The sequence below is a fragment of the Nuphar pumila genome, chromosome 10 (assembly GCF_984573655.1).
Source record: "Nuphar pumila chromosome 10, dmNupPumi1.hap1.1, whole genome shotgun sequence".
NCBI classification, from domain to species: domain Eukaryota; kingdom Viridiplantae; phylum Streptophyta; class Magnoliopsida; order Nymphaeales; family Nymphaeaceae; genus Nuphar; species Nuphar pumila.
In genome coordinates, this window is record NC_143258.1 from 117,293,201 (window position 1) to 117,304,607 (window position 11,407).

An 11,407-nucleotide genomic window follows, 5' to 3' on the forward strand; every position below is an offset into this window, starting at 1 on the left:
GAGGCATTAAGAAAGCAGTGAGGGAGTTTGTTCACCAATGTGACACTTGCTAAGGTGCCAAATATGAGATGACCTCACCAGTAGGGTTATTCCATCCCCTTATGATTCCCATACAGGTATGAGAAGAAATATCCATGGCCTTATTGAGAGACTTCCTCCAGCCAATGAGCACTCTACTATTCTTGTGGTAGTAGACTGGCGTACTAAGTATGATCAGATTATTGCCTTGGCTCATCCATACATGACCCAAATTATGGTAGACACCTTCGTGAAGCAGGAGTTCAAGCTCCACGGAATGCCCCAGGCTATTGTTAGCGATCAAGACTAAGTGTTCTTGAGAACCTTCTAGATGAAGTTTTTTAAACTCTAAGGCACCTAGATGGCCATGAGCGCATCCTACCATCCCCAGATAGATAGACAAATGGAGGTCCTAGATAGATGTTTGGAAATGTACCTGCGAGCCTTTGTTGGTGACAGACCCAGACAGTGGATCTAACTTCTACCCTGGGCAGAATGGTCTTACAACATAGGCCTATATTCTTCAATCCAAATGACTCCTTTTGAAGCTCTGCATGGATGTCAACCCCCATCCATATTTCAGCATGCATATGGGTCTTCTAGAATGAAGTCAGTCAACTATGTCTTGGAACGAGACCAGCTCCTAAGCAAACTGAGTCTGTAGCTGCAAACTGCTCAGCACCGTATGAAACTATAACAGGACAAAAGAAGGTGGGACAAGGAGTTCCAAAAAATAAGGTGGGACAAGGAGTTCCAAGTAGGGAACTGGGTTTTACTCAACCCCCTCCTCATAAACAGATCTCTCTATGAAAGGCAAGGGATTGCAAGCTTGCCCCAAGATTCTATGGACTGTATCCAATTCTGGAGCAGATCTGAAAAGTGGCTTACAAACTCCATGATGCAGAGCATCCAGATCACCAGTGCATTGAAGAAGAGTTGGATGCAAATCCAACTCTATAGACCCAATCTGGGATAAGATATCCTAGAAGATCCAATTTCATTAGGGTCCGAATGGATCTCAGGGGTAGATATATCATCTAACATATCTTATTTTCTGAGAATTATTGTTTTTATCTTCTAATAAAATACTTTTTGTTGAGATTTCATTTTGTGAATGTTGGAATCATTTGTGTATTTTTTCTTTTTTTTACTTTATGTTTTTTAGGTGTTGGATCTTACTGATCCAGATAGTTCTGGTGTTCATTAGGATTATTTTAGGGCACTAGAGGGTGTATGGGGTTATCACCATAGATTTTTATTTTTTTTTGGCAATTTTATTTTTGCTCTAACATCTTTCAAAGGTTCAAGATCTATTTGTAAGAATTGGATCTTGTACAAGATCCAATCCTTCTCAAATGAATCCATATTGGCATCCTTATGGCTGGACCAATATGGACCCCATTTGATTTTGGTTGACCAATGTCAAGAGGTGGAAGGCATGTTTAAGAAGGCTCCATAAAAGTCGTGTAAGGGTTTAGACTTTAGAGTCTTTGAAAAAATCACGAAAGGTATGTGAGAAAACGTGTAGTCCATTATTTTTTTTTACTGTTGTAAAGAGAGGCAAAAGCTAATTTCAAATGTTGCATTTCCATTGGCCACATGAGAGGTGGTCATGGAAACACCTCTCTCACTTTAACTCAGCTGGGCTGAGTTCTTAAGGGAACTAAAAATCCGTTCAAGGCATAATCTTTTGGCTAAAAAAAAATTAGAAAAGGAAGAAGAGAAAATGGAAAGGTTGGTCATACTTCACCATTGACGATTTGGAGAAGGAAGGAATCTGTCCCCTGTTTGAAGTTCAATTGCTGCCACTCTATGAAGATTCCAGTAGCTGTGAAGACACCTCCTGGACCGTGTGGAACTCTTGGCTAAAGTAGGAAGTTGCTGCAAAATTTGTGAGCTTGTTATTGTTGCAGAAATTCATTGCTATTTTTGTGGTAGTGCAACTTTGTCACTGGAAATTGCTCTTGTGTTGCTGAAGAATCCATTGGAGACCCTATAACCGTGGTTGTTGTTGCTGAAAACCATCTTGTCCAAGTTTCTCGTGATTTCCTTGTCGCTCTGCTATCATTTGCACCCTTCTTTCCATTTTGGGTGTGTCATCCTTGCACGCTACTCATGGATGTTGCTGTGAATCTTGAACTGATTAAGAACTTTTCCTTCTTGCTGCAAATCTGGTTTGAATATACTTACCTTAATTTTACATTAGTTCTTGCCTCTGGTATGATCAAAATTAGCATCCTTGAGATTTGAATCTTGAGTAAAGAAATTCTTGCTAGTTAGATTTTATGCTTGAGATTTCTTTCTTAGTCTTTGCTAGTATAACTAGAGTTGAGATAAGGAGGAAGGGACATTTTTCATTGAAGAAAATACGTCAAAAGTGTTTGTGTGTGCAGATTAAAAAATACACTTAAAACTAAAACTTGGTTAATCTAAAAAGGACTGTTTGAATCGTGTATGACATTAACTCGGATTTGTGACAGTCTGTTTGTGAGACATAGTCACACTAGTTGCAACATATCTTCTAATATACATCAACAACAACAACAACTACGCCTTCATCCCAAAACAATTAGGGTCGGCGATATGAACCAACAAAGAAAATCATTCTGGGTCTTCCACATGAATCCTTCTCCTCCATTCATTTCTATATATTAGAAGATATTTTTGTTCTATATATCTTCTAATATATAGAACAAAAATTCATGCGTAATGACTCATTGAAAAGCTAACACACGTAGATACAACTTTCATGTTTGTCACATTTGATGAATCGATCATCTTGACTATCAAAAGTGTCCTACAATAGAGAGAATAGTCACATGAGTGATTGTTCAGGATTGTATCAATCTATCCTCTTGTTCGAATCGTATTGGAGTCATACGACATCCGATTTGTGTGATTTTTATTTCTCTAGATCTGAAATTAAAATATCTATAACTTTTGTATTTGGGTTGGTATGAGTTTTGAAAAACCTTTTTTTTAAACAATATTTTTAATGAAAATCAAGTGAAAGCCAGACACCAAAAATATTAAAACTGGCTCACACGAGTGGTGGAGTCTGAGTCGATATCAGGGAATGGAAAATACTTTATATTAAACACACAGTCTAAACTATTCTTTATTGCCAAAAATAAAAGAATTAATTAATTAAAATAAATAAGAGAGTATTGCCCTACGCAGAGGGCTTAAACAAATAATTAAATGGCCTTATTACAAACCCAATTGAATTGAATTGAATTAAAAAAAAATCTAAAAATAAAAGCAAGAGTCTTTAGTGCTTGAGTCCTTGTGTCCCTTTCTTATATGGTTTGATAAATTAGTGGGAGAGTTCTGTCTTGAGGGGCTGGAAGAGCCTGAAGGGCCTTTTGAGGGGATCTTAAGGGGCTCTTTAGGGTTACAAAAAGAGCTCTACCGCACGTTCCAACACTTCCCTACAAAACACAAAAAAAAAACACACAGCAGACAAAGAAATCTACAAAAAAATCAAAGGTAAATATGAAGAAAAATCATAAAAACATGAACTAAACTAATAACATGAACTAACCATGAACTACTAATAACAACCTAAAGCACTAAATGACAAAATAGCATAACAACTAACTAATTAATCAAGAAACTAACATCTATCGAACTAATGACTAACATCTAACTAAATCAAGAATTCAAGTAAACAAAAGAAAATCAAGAAAGAACTCGGCTGAACTAAGAATTTAAACTAATTAATCCATTAATATAATATCAACAAGATAATAAAAGTAAACAAGAACTAAGCAAGAAAATTTATGAGTAAACTATGTTAATCGGCTAGCAAGAATTAATTAACACAAACTACTAAACTATATGCAAGACTAATGGCTAACAATCAACAAAATAAAACATGTGGTTCGGATGTCAAATCTGAAATGACAACTAACTATGTAATATTATTAATTACTAACTACTTGAATGAAAACAAGAATCGGCTACCTTAAATTAGTTTAAGCTAATTACTCTAATTAAACTAAGCTAATGGCATTCAAATAGAAATACCACTAAACTGATTGTTGGAAAGTAAAAACATAGCTCATGTGACAGTTTAGAAAACAAAGATTAACTAATATTAAACTATAATGGAATCACGGCTGAAAAAAATAAATAAAAGACATTAGATTATAATATACTATGTAACATGAAAATGATAGCTAGAAAATCGACTTCTATCATGATTATTTAATGCTTAAATCAAGAAGCGTCTAAACTATAAAAAATGAACTATGTATTTTTTCCTTTTTTATTTATTTTTAGATGCAAAACATAAACTAAACTATATAAATATGCAGATACTATAATAATCTACTAAAACTATATGCTATGCAATGCTTTATGCGATGCAAACCTAAACTATAGTGAAAAAGAGGGAGAAAAAAATGACCTGTCGTGGATTGCCTCCGATGGAGGGGTTGAGAAGAGAAGGTGGTTGTTCTAGCTGCACACACGCTGCCCCGACAAAGAGAAAGAAGTTGTCGATGATGAAAGGGGTTTGAAGCAAGAAGAAAATGAGGAAAGAGAAGAAGAAGAAGAAGAGGAGAAGGGGTTGAGAGAGAGAAATCGGCAAACGGGAAAGAGAGAGAGAGCAAGGGAGAGAGAGAAGAGAGAAAGGCAAGGAGAGGGAGCTTGAGACTGCTGGAAAAAATGTTTTTCAGCTCTCAATGACTATTATTTATAATATAAAATTAGGTTTGTACATTTTCTATGGAAGTCTAAATAGTTTTCAAAAATTCCAAAAGAGGTCGCCTATAGAAAACAAGTTTTTCAAAAAGTAAATTTTTTAAACTAATTACAATTCCTACTTGAACTCTTCAAAACTAACTAAAACACTAATTAAAATTTTCTAAATTAAATAAAACACTAAAAAATGCAGGGCAAGCTTTGAAATACTTGATTTTCTGATAATTTCTATTTCAACGCGGTTTCTCAAAACTAACGATAAAAATAAATTTTTAAAATGATTTTAACATGGATCATGCATAAATAAGATGAATAAAATGTGAATATGTATGCATGATCATGGGTCTTATCTAAATTCCTACAAAACATCCCCATTCAGGTATATCTCTACTGGACAGTTCCAGAAATCCCAACCTGTGAACACAAATCCTCTGCTTTGGTGCCAGTATTGTATATCGACCATCTGTGGTTAGAAATTCATGAATTTGGATTCGTTAGAAAGGTGAACCTGTCACTTACAAATCTCATCTTGGCATTGTCTGTTAGTTTGATACGCGTCTGAGTCAAAATGACCCTGGACTAAAACTTGTCGGATCCAAACAGTCTTGTTTTTAGCTTATGTGCATCATGATCCATTTGGATATTGGATCATGGATTGACCCCTTTTCCAGATCCATATCACTCTAGCTCCCACCTGAGGCCTAGGTGTATCTAGTGTTCCATATTTCCTGCCTCAAGCCTGTCAACAAATGTTAAAAATGTTCCTTCCTTAGTTAGCTACATCAATTACGCGTGGAATTGCCTGACATGAATCTCATTCAAACTCTCCTCCTTGTTGTCTTTAATTCTAAAATAATTATAGAACTTGAAGATGCTCCCAAATTAAGCTTGATAGCATCAAGATTCTCATTGAGGGTGCATTCATCATCAAGATCAACCTGCAGTTTGGTATTGTTCAGCATAGCGTATGGAGTGGATGTATTATTTCTGCCATAGTCATTGGCCTATGGGTGTGAAGTAGCCAACATTGGGTCTGCTACGTCCCCTGGCAATCATGGGGATCAGGTACTTGTCCTAACCGTGATTTGATTAAAAGCCTTGTAATCAATGCAAAACTGCTAAGATTTGTCCTTTTTTATCAACAAAATTAGAGAAGAATACAACCTCTTGTTGGTCTGGATGATTCCATCGTTAAGCATCTTCCTCACTAGACGCTCGATCTCCAACTTCTCAACATGTGCATACTGATATGACCAGACATTTGCTACTTTGGCTCTCAGCATGACAAAAATAGTATGGTCATGTGAGGGAGACCTTTTGGCTCTCCAAACACAACACTGAACCCCTAGAGTAGGGTTTCTGAGTCCACTCAGGTTTTCTCAAGAGCCATGGGTGTCCCATCCACTGCCATCAACATGTATATTTGGGACACACAGTCTCGTACTACCTTGGCAAGTTGCTTAGACTTGACCATAGCGGGAGGCACACATATATCCATAGGTCATCCATCATACTCGAACTCCATGATCATGTCTTTAATGTTTAACTGGACAAACCCAAGGGTTGTAATCACTGCATCCCCAACACAACATTTATGCATTTCATGGGAAGCAAGTACATATTCATAGTCAAAACCGTTCCCTAGATCTCAAACTAGATTCCAGGGCAGTGGGTGGTGCATCTTGGCTTGCTTCCATTCTCAACTACCACCTCGAAGGGATATTGGGATGTCATCTCATACTTGACCCTCTTGGTAATCTATTTGCACAATAAGTGGTGTATTGACCTGGTGTCTATCAAAACCGAGATACTCAGCTAGAGGATTCTCTTAAGCATTCACATCATTATGATACCTTGACGTCAGCTAGGGCATGATATAAATTCTCTGAAACCTCTTTTAGAATGACCTCACCCACTTCCTCTAACTAGGGATGGCAGTGGGGCAAGGGACAAGGTTTCCACCCCCGCCCCGCCTCAAAATTTTATCCTCCACCCTCGCCCCGCCTCCGCGGCGGGGATGGATTTTATCCTCCACCCCCGCCTCCATCCCCGTTTCATACCCTTCATCCCCGGTCCAAACGGGGATGAGGCGGGGCGGGGATATTGCGGGGAAAAGTGGTCGGGGCGGGGATCGTGGCGGGAATGGGGCGGGGCAGGGAAAACTGCACGTCCACCCCCGCCCCATCTCCGCGGCGGGGATGGATTTTATCCTCCACCCCCGCCTCCATCCCCGTTTCATACCCTTCATCCCCGGTCCAAACGGGGCGAGGCGGGGGCCCGCTTTCCCCCGGTCCACTGCCATCCCTACCTCTAACTCGACATCATTATCCTCGATATTCTCAGGCGCATTGTTGCACAAGTACAAGTTGAGGGTCTTGCACTAACGATCATTCACCCACACGTCATCACAGTTATAGAAAAGGCCCTTCTAGCGATGCTCCTTCATTTGTTCACGTGTGAGCTGCTTCACTTGCATCGCGGGGTGCTCTTCTAACTTATGCCCTGATAGAGGGTTTCGGTCGTTGGCCCGCTCGGTCGGTTGTTCACGCTCGCTCTCTTCTGCAAGCCAGAGGCTAGCTTGATAGGGGTCTAATTCCCTTGGGATGTGTACCTCTAACTGGACATCCCCCTATCCTTGACCCAATACGAGCTCAATCGGGATAACTTCTACTCAGCGATGCATGCCAACTCGAACCCTTGCATCAAGGATGTGGGTCTCGCAGCTTGGTCCTCGATTTGAAGGTCTGGCATGAGCTTGGCTATGAACATACCAATCAATGATTTCTAGGACCACCCCATCATTGGGTTGCTTAGCCACTCAAACTCAACTTGGTATCATGCTACCCTATTAGTGGATCTTGGACAACGTAACATGGTGGTTGGCATAGGTAGATGAGACAAATTGTATCACCATGGAATGAGAGAAGGTCTCGCAAGGAAGCATGTCCATCTGAGTCTCTAGCCAGTGGCACCAGTGAATGGCCTCATCTTTCAAATGGATCAATGCAAAGGCAACCTCATCTTACTCTAGCATTTTGGCGATTTTGAAATATTGTTCACCATGAAAACCCAACTAGTGGGATCATCACCGATGAACTTTGGAAAATCCAATCGCGGTTGGCGGATATAGTAGGGTCCCTGGGTGTATACTGTCTCTGAACTGCTTGTGTCTATATGTTTGTTCACCTTATTGATCCCTCAAAGTGATTGTCGCAAGCGACAATCTTGAATCTCCATGCAGAGCTCGCTAATATGATCTTGAGCCTGTGTCATCCTTGGAGTTTCTATGGTAGATACAAATTCAAGAAACATATATCAGGGACTTGCAACCAAAGAATAACACCTTACACGTACAACCCACTAGATGCAGGGATTATGCATGCAAGATTGATCGTCATTGCTACAAGCTGAATTCAGCCACACATCTGGGTTGCTTAGACCCTTCCAAAAGTGTTGACTATTCCACTGGTGATCCTAAGAATCTGATCTTGGTGCAGGTTGTGAAAAATCAGCCTCATGCCTAGTATGCTGCCAAGAAAACATTGTTCGATACCCAAAAAGAATCCTATGTGACGCCCAAGGACTAGGCCCAATAAGAATCATAAGAAAAGAATTAGATCTCATCTGGTCAGAACAGAGAAGGGTGTGATCCTTCTTGACATGAAAAAAAATCTGATCTAACTCAGAACACAGATTTGGTCAGTCTTGATCCTGGGAAAATCCATGATCTGATACTAATTGTCAAAACTCGACCTCAGGGAGGGACAGTTCTGCAGATCCAGTTGTAGGAGAGGTCTGGGCATGAAACCCAGAAGAGGCATTAGCAGAGAGGAAGGAGAAAATTATTCCCTCATAGGCCGACGTCCTACGCTAAGAAAGTGGTAGGGGCGTGTGGAGGGAGAATATCAATCCCTCGAGGTTAGAAATCATAATCAAGAACGAAGAATAATGATTTACTCAATAAACTTTATTAAAGAATAAATCAAGGACAAACACCTATATATAGTCTACCTCATAATAAAAAAAGAATTAAGAGTCCAAAGAAAATAAAGAGTCCAAGAGAGAGAATCCAAAAGGAGTAAGAATCGAGAAATGGAGAGGCATCCTCCAGTCCTTGTCTAGTTGGGACTCTTGGGTGTATCTAGATCCAGACCATGGAAATCAAGTCCGCCCTGGATGGATCTAGGGTGTTCCATAACAAATCTTAATGTGTATTTAGGTTGGATTTAGATCTATTCAATCAGATCACTTTCAGACTCAAGATTACATTTCAAGTCAGATATGGGTTTAATCCAAATCAATATCCGACCCAAATACATTTCTTTTACATGTACATAGCTTCTTTTATTCTCATTTTTTCTGGATCCAATATTACAACCTCCTCAAATCTTATTTGGATATCACTCTGAATTCGAATCTATTGTTTGAATTTCGGGTTCACATTCAGATTAAAATGAAAGTTTCATTTTGAGAGCTAATCTATTAAATATTGTCACATTTGAGACTAATAGATGCAAATCTCCTCAAGTATGATGTAAAAACAATCACATTTGAGATTAATAGATGCATCTCCTCAACTACGTGTTTAATAGCTGCTAACCTCCTATGAAGGAGTGAGTGGATTCAAAATGATCCAATGATTATGCTAACCTCCTATTAAATACCATTACATTCAAGAATAATAGATGCAAATTTCATAATATATACGTTTATTAGTTTCCAACCTCCTATTCAAACATATCACTTTCGGATTCAGAACGAAAACACTTTCTTGAAATTTTATTTTCATAAAGATAATCTTTGACTTTGCAGAACAACAATTAAAACTTTACAAAACACATTCAATCACATAAAAAAAACAAAAACTAAAACACCTAAAAAACACAAACTTTACAAATTAAAAACTTATGCACCTAGGAAACATAAAATGATACTTTACAAATTATTTTTAATTTTTTTTACTAGAGGGGGTCGGTTACTATTGACTAGTGTCAGGTGGGGCGACGAAGACTGCTCATCTACATCCATACAATAACCTTTGTCCTTCTCCTCCTTCTCTGCCTCCTCCTTCTCATCCTCCTCTTCCTCATTCATATCTTCCTCCCCATGACCCCCTGGTCAGGCTAGTTGTTGCCTCTTGAATTGCGGTTGGAGAGCGGAGGAGGACGATTTCTGTGCGTGGGGCTCCGTAAAATGGCAACTAAGTCTCCCTATGTTGCCCATATTGGAACGTTGATGAAACTTTCACAACTCTCACACAATTCGCAATTGGAGAAATAGAGAGATGGCTCAAGTTTGAAATATACGCTAACACCATTCTTCTTGTCAATGTAGTCATCGTCGAGAATAAAGTATTTTTCATCAATGACATGTCCAAGATGCTTTAAAATGTCATCTTTTAAACAAATTCTCTCAAGACTAACCCACACCCACATAGGATGAGAAAAGGCGAAGACAAATTTCTTCACTTGGTCCTTGAATAGGAACACTATATCATTAATCGTGCACACTAAGTCCTTCACTTTCTCCATGTCATCCATGTACTCAAACGAGGCTTGGAAATATTGGGTTGTCCTCCTGCAGATCAAAGTTCACCAGCCCCTAGCAGTTGAATCCTTTTTCTCAGTCCTTTAAGGACCTATCCCAAGAATGTGAACGACAATTGAAATTCCTCTCACACTCGAAACAACACCGAGATGAGATGTTGATCACTGCACAGGTGGTGACATCTTTACGAAGAGTTGTCGGATCATGACCTTGAATCAAAGAGGGTTGGAATGAAATTCATTGTTTAGGGAACACAAACTGATGGAGGAGAGTCGATGAGAGCAATGAAGAAAGGATAACCAGGGAGGGCTTGAACGAATGGAGCAATCCATACTCGATTCTACCTCTTGATAAATCGCCTCATTGAAACACGAAGTGGCATGCCTTTCACCAAAATGCAAAACGGTGTGTCTTTTATTGAAACACAAAGAGACATGGGATGAGACATGCGGCTCTAACACTGCACCACTTCTTGACATTGCAGAATACTCAAGAAACTCAGTTGACGATGAGCAATTCATACAAATAGAATAGAGGGAGAAAGCGGAGATGATAGGAGTTGAAATAAAATCTTCAACAGATTTGCAGAGAAACCTAGACATTCGCTCAAATATCACTCGAATGACTAATATACTTGAATTAAAGAATGAGATCCACAAAAAAAAAGATTTACAGTTATTTTGCAGATATATACTATCATTCACACTATAAAGAAGAGGCTTGCAAGTACTAAAACATTATATATGCAACATCTAACATCAGCCGAAACAAGCTTTGAATATCTTTGGAGAGATATGCACTAAATATACACTTAGCAACATACTCGAATTAAAGAATGAGATCCAGCCAAAAAAGAGATTCGCAATTATTTTGGGTGTACCTACCGACATTCACACTAAAACCTTACAAAGAAGAGTCGTGTAAGTACTAAAATATTATTTGTGTAACATTTAACATCAGCTAAAACAAGCTGTGAATGTCGCAAAAGTTTGAATTCAAACATTATCTGCACAACAACTGACATCACAAGGGAGATGCACACTAAATATATGCCGACCTCTAGACATCCATTGGTATTCCTCATAAAAATAAATCTACTTTGAGTAGGAGATTCACATCATCCTGGTGCAAATAT